We start from the raw sequence: 14,962 nt of genomic DNA, 5'->3' as shown, positions 1-14,962 counted from the left end.
TCCATAGAACATAATTTTACTCCTTTTTAAAAAAAGATATACTTTAATTGAAATAGAATTACATCTCCTTCCCTCTCCCTTTCCTTCACTAGCCCCTCCCAGCAACCCTCCCTCAAATCTCGCCCAAATGTCTCTGCAATAGGTGGTGCTCACATGTTGGATGTAAGGACTAGTTGTTTAGTCGGACATAAGACCCACTCAGTCCTGTACCATATGACTAACACCTGCTTATAAGTGAGTATATACCATGCATGTCTTTCTGGGTCACTCAGGATGATCTTTTCCAGGCTTCACATTGGCCCATTAGTTAGGGCAGGGGGAATATCTCTGGCATAGACTATGTTGCCTGCTTTTTGATCATTAACCAGTGATGAGACTTCTCCACAAGGCCACATGGGAGGAAGACAAACTCATTTCTCATGTGAAGAGATGAGCTGGGGTGCCTGGGTATGGGGGCTCCCTTATTCCAAAGAATAGGGGAGAACGTATGTTTGAAGGAGAGTGGACTGGGAGGAGAGTAGGGAGAGGCCTATGACCAAGATGTAAATTGAATTAATTAAACAAAACAAAACAAACAATAAAAAAAACAACATTCTTTCTACAAGAGAGAAATCATGGCTGGTACTGGAAACTTAGCCAGCTTTCCAGGATTAGTAAGGTCATGGATCTAAGAAAATAATCAACTCCCCTCAACATATAAGACCAGCATAATTTCTGTTTTTTTTTTCAATGATTAATATAATGATAACAACCTTTCTATTAGAAAGAGGAAAATATAAGTATGCTTCATAGAAGTCAACATTACAAAACCTAAAATGCCTTCCAAAGATTTACAGTTTGTCCCAGCAATCCCATTTTAACAAACAAACAAACAACTTGGCACAGGGGTCTTTTCTGAGCCCATGACATTTCAGTGTCCAAGTGGGTTCCATAGTAATGGGAACAGGGTCTGTCTCTGACATGAACTAATTGGTCTGCACTTTGATCACCTCTCCCCAGAAGGGAGAGTAGCCTTACTAGGCCACAGAGGAAGACAATGCAGCCACTCCTGATGAGACCTGATAAATTAGGATTAGAAGGAAGGGGAGGAAGGCCTGCCTCCCCTATCAGTGGACTTTAAGAGGGGCATGGCTGGAGAAGGTGGAGAGAGGGTAAGATTGGGAAGGGAGGAGGGAGGTAGCTACAGGTGGGATACCAAGTGAATTAAGTATAATTAACAAAAATAAAAAAAGAAAATACAATTAATGTAATAGAAAAAACCTCAACCCCTCCCTTTGTTTCAAAATAACACACAAGCAGAGATTAATATGTGTATACAGTGAAACACCAAAAAGAGTCTCAGGAAACTAGAGTGCAGAATTTAAATACATCATAGCAGATGGTGTTGATGTAGCTTTTGGGGTTGTTGGCCTCTTCATTGTGTCTATTTGAGGGTTTTTGTGATGGTCTCTGTTTGCTGTAAAGAGGGGCTCCTTTAATAAGGAATAGTAGCTACATTTTACCATGGGTAACAATATGAATTAGAATGTATTAAGAAATTATCCTGGATTACATTGATGGATTTCCATATTGTGAACCACCCCTGCAAGGCCTTGGAAGAAGCCTGCGTGGTCACGGTGGATGATATCTTTTCTGTGTTCTTGAATTCAGTTTGCCAGTATTTTATTATTTTTGGGTCAATGTTCAGAAGAAACATAGGTCTGAAGTTCTCCTTATTTGCTTGGTCTTTTTGTGGTTTAGGTATCAAGGTGACTGTGACCTCATAGAATGAGTTTGTTAATGCTCCTTCTGTTTCTATTTTGTGGAATAGTTTGAAGAGTATTGGTGTCAACTCTCTGAAGTTCTGGTAGAATTCTGTGCTGAAACCATCAAGCCCTGGGCTGTGGGGAGCCGAGACTCAGATGCCACTAGCTGGCGCTGACATCTTGCCCTCAAAACTTAAACCTCCAGGGTGCATGCGTAGATGCGTATACACGCTAAAGATTGCGTGAGCACGCTAAGGATTGCGTAGGCACGCCGGTAAGAGTGAGCAGCCAACCAGGGTATTGACACGTCACAAGGCCGCTAGCATAATGGTCCTAGTCATCAGGCGGGGTAAAAGTAAGCAGCCAGTCAGGGTATTCACACGTCACTCAGGTGCGACCCCGGCTTATATAAACAGCGCTACTCCGGGGCCCGCCCTCTCCTTCGATCTCTTCCCCGTTTCCCCGCCCGGGGCCGCGGCCCTCGGGAAGCCGCCCGCGCCCACGAGGTGGCCGGGCGGCCTCTCTCTCCCCTCTTCATCGCGTGACTAATAAAGTTTACTGCGGAAGGATTCCTGTGGTCGCGTGCGTTTCTGCCGGCGAAACATTCACGCGGCGGCTCCCAACATCTGGTGCTGAAACCCCGGAACATTGCTGGGTAAGGAGGGCCCCCTTTAGTGGGGAGGAATTCAGAACCGCAACATTAAGGTTTGTCCTGAAAGACATGTTCGATCTCGACTTATCCCGTTTCTCATTTCGGCTAGCGGAAGCCCTTATGGCCTTCTCTGCTGTGATAGCCGCCATAGCTTTCCTTTTTTTGGTCTCGTGCAAATTCAAGGACTGCCTCGGGAGAAAGAGGAGTAGCAGGAGATTAAGGATAGGGGGGTTGCAAGACAACATGCCAGAATCAGGACGTGAGATGAGGTTAAGGGTCCCAATGGATAGAGATAGGGACGTCTCTAAGAAAAAAGGCCCTTCTGTGGACGTTAAAGCCACGGAAGAGAGAGGTCAGGGAAAGGACGCCCTGGTAATAAGAGGTAAAAGAAAAGAAAAAAACTCAATAAAAAGGCCTCTTTATCCAATAAGATTAAAATTCCCGCTAAATGCCTGGGCGCAGCCATCTTGGCTTTCATCAGAGGCTTCCACGTGGCTGGCAACTGGGCGCAGCCATCTTGGCTTTGGGAAAAATGGGCGGGACCTTGGGTATGTCAGCGGTCCCCACGTGGCCGGCGCCATCTTTGATTCAGGCTAGGAGGCCCCTGCCTCCCATGTGCTCTCCATATAATTCATTTAAAAGACTGGTGATTGTTCATTACAAAATGTTTTTATGCTCTTTTAAAAAAAAAAAATTCTAGCTAATAGGTTTGATATGGCTAAAATAATTTTTACAGTTTAAAATTGTTCTGTTAAGCAGTTAATTTTAAAGCTTGTTTAATCATTAAAAAATTTTGGTTGTGGGGGATTATAGATGCTCCACAGTGTTTACTGTATCAGCAACACCTGGTGGCTGTACTTGGTGCTGTCAGTCGCAGCCTGCTAATGCTAACACATGGCCTGCCGCCATAATGGTTCAGCAATTAAAGACACGTAAAGCTGTAGTTTGGCTGCCATGTTTGTTTAGGGTTTCCAGCTAAGTTTAGGGTTTCCAGCTGAGTTCAGTTACACGTGGCCAGCCACCATACTGGTCCGGAGATAAAGAGGGTAAAGCTATGAATTTGCCACCATTCTGTTCAGGTACTGTTCAATTTTATTTAAAGATTCCTTCTGCTAAATTAAAGCCCCTATTTGATATTTTAGAAGGGGATGTTCATATTTCTTCACCCAGAGCCTTAACACCGGCTGCAAGCCACGCTCTGCGAGTGGTAGAAAACGCTTTACAGGATGCCCAATTAAAACGTGTAGATGAAACTAAGGCCTTTGACCTGTGTGTCATTAAAACTAAACATTTGCCAACTGCTGTATTATGGCAAGGTGGGTCCTTAGTGTGGGTTCATCCCAATGCCTCTCCTACAAAAATTATTAAATGGTATCCGGATGCAGTCGCTCAACTCGCACTTCGTGGGTTAAAAACAGCCATTACATACTTTGGGAAGGAGCCAAAGTCTTTAATAGTGCCTTATACGGCTCACCAAGTTCAGGTATTAACTGCTACCTCTGATATTTGGGCGGTGCTGGTTACCTCTTTTAGTGGTTCAATTGATAATCATTATCCAAAACATCCTATTTTGCAATTTGCCTTAACTCAGGAGGTAGTCTTCCCGCATGTAACGTCCCAAAAGCCACTTCGGGATGGACTGGTAGTCTATACAGATGGGTCAAAAACAGGAATAGGAGCTTATGTGGTTAATAATAAAGTTATTTCTAAGCAATATCATGAGACCTCGCCTCAAATTGTGAAATGTTTAGTAGTGTTAGAAGTTTTGAAAAAATTTCCAGGTCCCTTAAATATTGTTTCTGATTCTAGTTATGTGGTAAATGCAACCAAAATCTTAGAGGCTGCTGGATTAATTAAAGCGTCTAGCAAGCTTGCAAAAATTTTTCAAAAGATTCAGTTTGCCTTAATTACCAGAAGATACCCTGTTTTTATTACACATATCAGGGCTCATTCCGGTCTACCGGGGCCCATGTCCCGTGGAAACGACCTGGCAGATCGAGCCACAAAGATGATTGCATTTGCCCTCCTTTCAAATTTAGAATTGGCTAAGGAGTTTCATAAAAGATTTCATGTTACAGCTGAGACATTGCGTAATCGATTTAACATAACTAGAAAGGAAGCTAGAGATATTGTTACCCAATGTCAAAATTGCTGTCAGTTCTTAACTGTGCCTCATGTTGGGATTAATCCCAGAGGAATCTGTCCACTACAAGTGTGGCAGATGGATGTCACCCACATTTCATTTTTTGGTAAACTTCAATACTTGCATGTTTCTGTTGATACTTGCTCTGGAGTTATGTTTGCTTCTCCCCTGACTGGAGAAAAGGCAGCCCATGTTATTCAACATTGCCTGGAGGCATAGAGTGCCTGGGGAAAGCCCAAAATTCTAAAAACTGACAATGGGCCAGCCTATACTTCTCAAAAATTTAAACAGTTTTGTCATCAGATGGAAATAACCCATCTCACAGGGCTCCCCTACAACCCCCAAAGCCAGGGCATCATTGAACGTGCTCACCGCACCCTAAAATCCTATTTAATAAAACAAAGGGGAGGAGTCCAGGAGGCTCTGCCCTCAGTGCCACGAGTGACGGTTTCACTGGCACTCTTCACTCTCAATTTTTTAAATTTGGACAGTCAAGGCCATTCGGCTGCTGATCGCCACTGTTCAGGGCCTAACAGGCTCAAGGAGATGATTATATGGAAGGATGTCTTAACTGGACAGTGGAAAGGCCCGGATCCTATTTTAATAAGATCCAGGGGAGCTGTCTGTGTTTTTCCACAGGAAGAAAACAATCCATTCTGGGTACCGGAGCGCCTCACGCGAAAGCTCGTGACAGCTGAAGATGATCTTCCAACAGACACACCTGCTACTGCTGAAAGAATCAAGGACAGCGAGGAGGACCACTAATTCTACTCGAGTGGATTCATTGCCCACAGACTGGCTTTACCCTGGGTTTCTTCTGCCTTTTCTTACTTCAGATTGGGTGGGGGTCGGAATGTTTGGTGTAGCATTGTGTCGTGGCTTAGTGTTTTTTACTCTGGTTGTTCTGCAAACTCTATACCCAAAACAAACGTGACTAGGTCGCAATCGCGCAAGCACTAGCACCCTTGGAACAAGGATCGTCTCCCAAAAATTTGGTTATCCATGTTAAAAAATTAAAACAGACTGTGACACTCAGTCGATGCACCTCAGGGGTTTCACCCATTGCACTGAGTCGATGAGTGATCCAGGTTAATGTTGCCTTTGCCTAAACGGTTATGGTACCTAGACAGGAGGGTGACAGCTCTTGCACTCCCTGGAATTTTATTCCATTGCACGGGAATGAGTGTCACCTCCTTTCTGAGATGTGGTACCTAGACAGGAGGGTGACAGCTCTTGCACTCCCTGGAATTTTATTCCATTGCACGGGAATGAGTGTCACCTCCTTTTAAAAATCTTCTCCCCTAGCCCCTGCACCCAGAGGACTTGTTTCCATTGCACCTGGTGGGGTAAGGGAGTAATCTAAAGCTTTTGATCGCTTACTCCCCAAAGAAGGAGTTTGCTTGATCGAGCTTAGGGCCCTCTTGTACCGTGCTTATAGGCTTTTAGGCAGTTTTCATTTATTTATTTATAACAAAAAGGGAGATGTGGGGAGCCGAGACTCAGATGCCACTAGCTGGCGCTGACATCTTGCCCTCAAAACTTAAACCTCCAGGGTGCATGCGTAGATGCGTATACACGCTAAAGATTGCGTGAGCACGCTAAGGATTGCGTAGGCACGCCGGTAAGAGTGAGCAGCCAACCAGGGTATTGACACGTCACAAGGCCGCTAGCATAATGGTCCTAGTCATCAGGCGGGGTAAAAGTAAGCAGCCAGTCAGGGTATTCACACGTCACTCAGGTGCGACCCCGGCTTATATAAACAGCGCTACTCCGGGGCCCGCCCTCTCCTTCGATCTCTTCCCCGTTTCCCCGCCCGGGGCCGCGGCCCTCGGGAAGCCGCCCGCGCCCACGAGGTGGCCGGGCGGCCTCTCTCTCCCCTCTTCATCGCGTGACTAATAAAGTTTACTGCGGAAGGATTCCTGTGGTCGCGTGCGTTTCTGCCGGCGAAACATTCACGCGGCGGCTCCCAACATCTGGTGCTGAAACCCCGGAACATTGCTGGGTAAGGAGGGCCCCCTTTAGTGGGGAGGAATTCAGAACCGCAACATTAAGGTTTGTCCTGAAAGACATGTTCGATCTCGACTTATCCCGTTTCTCATTTCGGCTAGCGGAAGCCCTTATGGCCTTCTCTGCTGTGATAGCCGCCATAGCTTTCCTTTTTTTGGTCTCGTGCAAATTCAAGGACTGCCTCGGGAGAAAGAGGAGTAGCAGGAGATTAAGGATAGGGGGGTTGCAAGACAACATGCCAGAATCAGGACGTGAGATGAGGTTAAGGGTCCCAATGGATAGAGATAGGGACGTCTCTAAGAAAAAAGGCCCTTCTGTGGACGTTAAAGCCACGGAAGAGAGAGGTCAGGGAAAGGACGCCCTGGTAATAAGAGGTAAAAGAAAAGAAAAAAACTCAATAAAAAGGCCTCTTTATCCAATAAGATTAAAATTCCCGCTAAATGCCTGGGCGCAGCCATCTTGGCTTTCATCAGAGGCTTCCACGTGGCTGGCAACTGGGCGCAGCCATCTTGGCTTTGGGAAAAATGGGCGGGACCTTGGGTATGTCAGCGGTCCCCACGTGGCCGGCGCCATCTTTGATTCAGGCTAGGAGGCCCCTGCCTCCCATGTGCTCTCCATATAATTCATTTAAAAGACTGGTGATTGTTCATTACAAAATGTTTTTATGCTCTTTTAAAAAAAAAAAATTCTAGCTAATAGGTTTGATATGGCTAAAATAATTTTTACAGTTTAAAATTGTTCTGTTAAGCAGTTAATTTTAAAGCTTGTTTAATCATTAAAAAATTTTGGTTGTGGGGGATTATAGATGCTCCACAGTGTTTACTGTATCAGCAACACCTGGTGGCTGTACTTGGTGCTGTCAGTCGCAGCCTGCTAATGCTAACACATGGCCTGCCGCCATAATGGTTCAGCAATTAAAGACACGTAAAGCTGTAGTTTGGCTGCCATGTTTGTTTAGGGTTTCCAGCTAAGTTTAGGGTTTCCAGCTGAGTTCAGTTACACGTGGCCAGCCACCATACTGGTCCGGAGATAAAGAGGGTAAAGCTATGAATTTGCCACCATTCTGTTCAGGTACTGTTCAATTTTATTTAAAGATTCCTTCTGCTAAATTAAAGCCCCTATTTGATATTTTAGAAGGGGATGTTCATATTTCTTCACCCAGAGCCTTAACACCGGCTGCAAGCCACGCTCTGCGAGTGGTAGAAAACGCTTTACAGGATGCCCAATTAAAACGTGTAGATGAAACTAAGGCCTTTGACCTGTGTGTCATTAAAACTAAACATTTGCCAACTGCTGTATTATGGCAAGGTGGGTCCTTAGTGTGGGTTCATCCCAATGCCTCTCCTACAAAAATTATTAAATGGTATCCGGATGCAGTCGCTCAACTCGCACTTCGTGGGTTAAAAACAGCCATTACATACTTTGGGAAGGAGCCAAAGTCTTTAATAGTGCCTTATACGGCTCACCAAGTTCAGGTATTAACTGCTACCTCTGATATTTGGGCGGTGCTGGTTACCTCTTTTAGTGGTTCAATTGATAATCATTATCCAAAACATCCTATTTTGCAATTTGCCTTAACTCAGGAGGTAGTCTTCCCGCATGTAACGTCCCAAAAGCCACTTCGGGATGGACTGGTAGTCTATACAGATGGGTCAAAAACAGGAATAGGAGCTTATGTGGTTAATAATAAAGTTATTTCTAAGCAATATCATGAGACCTCGCCTCAAATTGTGAAATGTTTAGTAGTGTTAGAAGTTTTGAAAAAATTTCCAGGTCCCTTAAATATTGTTTCTGATTCTAGTTATGTGGTAAATGCAACCAAAATCTTAGAGGCTGCTGGATTAATTAAAGCGTCTAGCAAGCTTGCAAAAATTTTTCAAAAGATTCAGTTTGCCTTAATTACCAGAAGATACCCTGTTTTTATTACACATATCAGGGCTCATTCCGGTCTACCGGGGCCCATGTCCCGTGGAAACGACCTGGCAGATCGAGCCACAAAGATGATTGCATTTGCCCTCCTTTCAAATTTAGAATTGGCTAAGGAGTTTCATAAAAGATTTCATGTTACAGCTGAGACATTGCGTAATCGATTTAACATAACTAGAAAGGAAGCTAGAGATATTGTTACCCAATGTCAAAATTGCTGTCAGTTCTTAACTGTGCCTCATGTTGGGATTAATCCCAGAGGAATCTGTCCACTACAAGTGTGGCAGATGGATGTCACCCACATTTCATTTTTTGGTAAACTTCAATACTTGCATGTTTCTGTTGATACTTGCTCTGGAGTTATGTTTGCTTCTCCCCTGACTGGAGAAAAGGCAGCCCATGTTATTCAACATTGCCTGGAGGCATAGAGTGCCTGGGGAAAGCCCAAAATTCTAAAAACTGACAATGGGCCAGCCTATACTTCTCAAAAATTTAAACAGTTTTGTCATCAGATGGAAATAACCCATCTCACAGGGCTCCCCTACAACCCCCAAAGCCAGGGCATCATTGAACGTGCTCACCGCACCCTAAAATCCTATTTAATAAAACAAAGGGGAGGAGTCCAGGAGGCTCTGCCCTCAGTGCCACGAGTGACGGTTTCACTGGCACTCTTCACTCTCAATTTTTTAAATTTGGACAGTCAAGGCCATTCGGCTGCTGATCGCCACTGTTCAGGGCCTAACAGGCTCAAGGAGATGATTATATGGAAGGATGTCTTAACTGGACAGTGGAAAGGCCCGGATCCTATTTTAATAAGATCCAGGGGAGCTGTCTGTGTTTTTCCACAGGAAGAAAACAATCCATTCTGGGTACCGGAGCGCCTCACGCGAAAGCTCGTGACAGCTGAAGATGATCTTCCAACAGACACACCTGCTACTGCTGAAAGAATCAAGGACAGCGAGGAGGACCACTAATTCTACTCGAGTGGATTCATTGCCCACAGACTGGCTTTACCCTGGGTTTCTTCTGCCTTTTCTTACTTCAGATTGGGTGGGGGTCGGAATGTTTGGTGTAGCATTGTGTCGTGGCTTAGTGTTTTTTACTCTGGTTGTTCTGCAAACTCTATACCCAAAACAAACGTGACTAGGTCGCAATCGCGCAAGCACTAGCACCCTTGGAACAAGGATCGTCTCCCAAAAATTTGGTTATCCATGTTAAAAAATTAAAACAGACTGTGACACTCAGTCGATGCACCTCAGGGGTTTCACCCATTGCACTGAGTCGATGAGTGATCCAGGTTAATGTTGCCTTTGCCTAAACGGTTATGGTACCTAGACAGGAGGGTGACAGCTCTTGCACTCCCTGGAATTTTATTCCATTGCACGGGAATGAGTGTCACCTCCTTTCTGAGATGTGGTACCTAGACAGGAGGGTGACAGCTCTTGCACTCCCTGGAATTTTATTCCATTGCACGGGAATGAGTGTCACCTCCTTTTAAAAATCTTCTCCCCTAGCCCCTGCACCCAGAGGACTTGTTTCCATTGCACCTGGTGGGGTAAGGGAGTAATCTAAAGCTTTTGATCGCTTACTCCCCAAAGAAGGAGTTTGCTTGATCGAGCTTAGGGCCCTCTTGTACCGTGCTTATAGGCTTTTAGGCAGTTTTCATTTATTTATTTATAACAAAAAGGGAGATGTGGGGAGCCGAGACTCAGATGCCACTAGCTGGCGCTGACATCTTGCCCTCAAAACTTAAACCTCCAGGGTGCATGCGTAGATGCGTATACACGCTAAAGATTGCGTGAGCACGCTAAGGATTGCGTAGGCACGCCGGTAAGAGTGAGCAGCCAACCAGGGTATTGACACGTCACAAGGCCGCTAGCATAATGGTCCTAGTCATCAGGCGGGGTAAAAGTAAGCAGCCAGTCAGGGTATTCACACGTCACTCAGGTGCGACCCCGGCTTATATAAACAGCGCTACTCCGGGGCCCGCCCTCTCCTTCGATCTCTTCCCCGTTTCCCCGCCCGGGGCCGCGGCCCTCGGGAAGCCGCCCGCGCCCACGAGGTGGCCGGGCGGCCTCTCTCTCCCCTCTTCATCGCGTGACTAATAAAGTTTACTGCGGAAGGATTCCTGTGGTCGCGTGCGTTTCTGCCGGCGAAACATTCACGCGGCGGCTCCCAACATCTGGTGCTGAAACCCCGGAACATTGCTGGGTAAGGAGGGCCCCCTTTAGTGGGGAGGAATTCAGAACCGCAACATTAAGGTTTGTCCTGAAAGACATGTTCGATCTCGACTTATCCCGTTTCTCATTTCGGCTAGCGGAAGCCCTTATGGCCTTCTCTGCTGTGATAGCCGCCATAGCTTTCCTTTTTTTGGTCTCGTGCAAATTCAAGGACTGCCTCGGGAGAAAGAGGAGTAGCAGGAGATTAAGGATAGGGGGGTTGCAAGACAACATGCCAGAATCAGGACGTGAGATGAGGTTAAGGGTCCCAATGGATAGAGATAGGGACGTCTCTAAGAAAAAAGGCCCTTCTGTGGACGTTAAAGCCACGGAAGAGAGAGGTCAGGGAAAGGACGCCCTGGTAATAAGAGGTAAAAGAAAAGAAAAAAACTCAATAAAAAGGCCTCTTTATCCAATAAGATTAAAATTCCCGCTAAATGCCTGGGCGCAGCCATCTTGGCTTTCATCAGAGGCTTCCACGTGGCTGGCAACTGGGCGCAGCCATCTTGGCTTTGGGAAAAATGGGCGGGACCTTGGGTATGTCAGCGGTCCCCACGTGGCCGGCGCCATCTTTGATTCAGGCTAGGAGGCCCCTGCCTCCCATGTGCTCTCCATATAATTCATTTAAAAGACTGGTGATTGTTCATTACAAAATGTTTTTATGCTCTTTTAAAAAAAAAAAATTCTAGCTAATAGGTTTGATATGGCTAAAATAATTTTTACAGTTTAAAATTGTTCTGTTAAGCAGTTAATTTTAAAGCTTGTTTAATCATTAAAAAATTTTGGTTGTGGGGGATTATAGATGCTCCACAGTGTTTACTGTATCAGCAACACCTGGTGGCTGTACTTGGTGCTGTCAGTCGCAGCCTGCTAATGCTAACACATGGCCTGCCGCCATAATGGTTCAGCAATTAAAGACACGTAAAGCTGTAGTTTGGCTGCCATGTTTGTTTAGGGTTTCCAGCTAAGTTTAGGGTTTCCAGCTGAGTTCAGTTACACGTGGCCAGCCACCATACTGGTCCGGAGATAAAGAGGGTAAAGCTATGAATTTGCCACCATTCTGTTCAGGTACTGTTCAATTTTATTTAAAGATTCCTTCTGCTAAATTAAAGCCCCTATTTGATATTTTAGAAGGGGATGTTCATATTTCTTCACCCAGAGCCTTAACACCGGCTGCAAGCCACGCTCTGCGAGTGGTAGAAAACGCTTTACAGGATGCCCAATTAAAACGTGTAGATGAAACTAAGGCCTTTGACCTGTGTGTCATTAAAACTAAACATTTGCCAACTGCTGTATTATGGCAAGGTGGGTCCTTAGTGTGGGTTCATCCCAATGCCTCTCCTACAAAAATTATTAAATGGTATCCGGATGCAGTCGCTCAACTCGCACTTCGTGGGTTAAAAACAGCCATTACATACTTTGGGAAGGAGCCAAAGTCTTTAATAGTGCCTTATACGGCTCACCAAGTTCAGGTATTAACTGCTACCTCTGATATTTGGGCGGTGCTGGTTACCTCTTTTAGTGGTTCAATTGATAATCATTATCCAAAACATCCTATTTTGCAATTTGCCTTAACTCAGGAGGTAGTCTTCCCGCATGTAACGTCCCAAAAGCCACTTCGGGATGGACTGGTAGTCTATACAGATGGGTCAAAAACAGGAATAGGAGCTTATGTGGTTAATAATAAAGTTATTTCTAAGCAATATCATGAGACCTCGCCTCAAATTGTGAAATGTTTAGTAGTGTTAGAAGTTTTGAAAAAATTTCCAGGTCCCTTAAATATTGTTTCTGATTCTAGTTATGTGGTAAATGCAACCAAAATCTTAGAGGCTGCTGGATTAATTAAAGCGTCTAGCAAGCTTGCAAAAATTTTTCAAAAGATTCAGTTTGCCTTAATTACCAGAAGATACCCTGTTTTTATTACACATATCAGGGCTCATTCCGGTCTACCGGGGCCCATGTCCCGTGGAAACGACCTGGCAGATCGAGCCACAAAGATGATTGCATTTGCCCTCCTTTCAAATTTAGAATTGGCTAAGGAGTTTCATAAAAGATTTCATGTTACAGCTGAGACATTGCGTAATCGATTTAACATAACTAGAAAGGAAGCTAGAGATATTGTTACCCAATGTCAAAATTGCTGTCAGTTCTTAACTGTGCCTCATGTTGGGATTAATCCCAGAGGAATCTGTCCACTACAAGTGTGGCAGATGGATGTCACCCACATTTCATTTTTTGGTAAACTTCAATACTTGCATGTTTCTGTTGATACTTGCTCTGGAGTTATGTTTGCTTCTCCCCTGACTGGAGAAAAGGCAGCCCATGTTATTCAACATTGCCTGGAGGCATAGAGTGCCTGGGGAAAGCCCAAAATTCTAAAAACTGACAATGGGCCAGCCTATACTTCTCAAAAATTTAAACAGTTTTGTCATCAGATGGAAATAACCCATCTCACAGGGCTCCCCTACAACCCCCAAAGCCAGGGCATCATTGAACGTGCTCACCGCACCCTAAAATCCTATTTAATAAAACAAAGGGGAGGAGTCCAGGAGGCTCTGCCCTCAGTGCCACGAGTGACGGTTTCACTGGCACTCTTCACTCTCAATTTTTTAAATTTGGACAGTCAAGGCCATTCGGCTGCTGATCGCCACTGTTCAGGGCCTAACAGGCTCAAGGAGATGATTATATGGAAGGATGTCTTAACTGGACAGTGGAAAGGCCCGGATCCTATTTTAATAAGATCCAGGGGAGCTGTCTGTGTTTTTCCACAGGAAGAAAACAATCCATTCTGGGTACCGGAGCGCCTCACGCGAAAGCTCGTGACAGCTGAAGATGATCTTCCAACAGACACACCTGCTACTGCTGAAAGAATCAAGGACAGCGAGGAGGACCACTAATTCTACTCGAGTGGATTCATTGCCCACAGACTGGCTTTACCCTGGGTTTCTTCTGCCTTTTCTTACTTCAGATTGGGTGGGGGTCGGAATGTTTGGTGTAGCATTGTGTCGTGGCTTAGTGTTTTTTACTCTGGTTGTTCTGCAAACTCTATACCCAAAACAAACGTGACTAGGTCGCAATCGCGCAAGCACTAGCACCCTTGGAACAAGGATCGTCTCCCAAAAATTTGGTTATCCATGTTAAAAAATTAAAACAGACTGTGACACTCAGTCGATGCACCTCAGGGGTTTCACCCATTGCACTGAGTCGATGAGTGATCCAGGTTAATGTTGCCTTTGCCTAAACGGTTATGGTACCTAGACAGGAGGGTGACAGCTCTTGCACTCCCTGGAATTTTATTCCATTGCACGGGAATGAGTGTCACCTCCTTTCTGAGATGTGGTACCTAGACAGGAGGGTGACAGCTCTTGCACTCCCTGGAATTTTATTCCATTGCACGGGAATGAGTGTCACCTCCTTTTAAAAATCTTCTCCCCTAGCCCCTGCACCCAGAGGACTTGTTTCCATTGCACCTGGTGGGGTAAGGGAGTAATCTAAAGCTTTTGATCGCTTACTCCCCAAAGAAGGAGTTTGCTTGATCGAGCTTAGGGCCCTCTTGTACCGTGCTTATAGGCTTTTAGGCAGTTTTCATTTATTTATTTATAACAAAAAGGGAGATGTGGGGAGCCGAGACTCAGATGCCACTAGCTGGCGCTGACATCTTGCCCTCAAAACTTAAACCTCCAGGGTGCATGCGTAGATGCGTATACACGCTAAAGATTGCGTGAGCACGCTAAGGATTGCGTAGGCACGCCGGTAAGAGTGAGCAGCCAACCAGGGTATTGACACGTCACAAGGCCGCTAGCATAATGGTCCTAGTCATCAGGCGGGGTAAAAGTAAGCAGCCAGTCAGGGTATTCACACGTCACTCAGGTGCGACCCCGGCTTATATAAACAGCGCTACTCCGGGGCCCGCCCTCTCCTTCGATCTCTTCCCCGTTTCCCCGCCCGGGGCCGCGGCCCTCGGGAAGCCGCCCGCGCCCACGAGGTGGCCGGGCGGCCTCTCTCTCCCCTCTTCATCGCGTGACTAATAAAGTTTACTGCGGAAGGATTCCTGTGGTCGCGTGCGTTTCTGCCGGCGAAACATTCACGCGGCGGCTCCCAACACTGGGCTATTTTTTTTTTTTTTTTGGTAGAAAGAATTTTGATGGCTGATTCTATTTCTTTAGGAGATTTAGGACTGTTTATTCTATTTACCTGATAATGGTTTAATTTCTGGGAACTAGAATGAATCAAGAAAATTGTCCTTTTCATTTAGATTTTCAAAATTTTT

The 14,962-nt window shown here is 45.4% G+C and overlaps 1 long non-coding RNA gene across 1 annotated transcript; it reads left to right on the top strand.

The window, feature by feature from the left end:
• Positions 1 to 1,887: 1,887 nt before the first annotated feature.
• Positions 1,888 to 14,740, top strand: LOC132648576 (uncharacterized). The gene is made up of 4 exons (XR_009587004.1): positions 1,888 to 2,400; positions 5,180 to 6,542; positions 9,322 to 10,684; positions 13,464 to 14,740. It is a non-coding gene; the product is annotated as an uncharacterized LOC132648576 (long non-coding RNA).
• The last annotated feature ends 222 nt before the right edge of the window (positions 14,741 to 14,962 follow it).

Source organism: Meriones unguiculatus, chromosome 17 (genome assembly GCF_030254825.1).
Source record: "Meriones unguiculatus strain TT.TT164.6M chromosome 17, Bangor_MerUng_6.1, whole genome shotgun sequence".
NCBI lineage: Eukaryota > Metazoa > Chordata > Mammalia > Rodentia > Muridae > Meriones > Meriones unguiculatus.
This window is presented reverse-complemented; position numbering and strand designations above follow the sequence as displayed.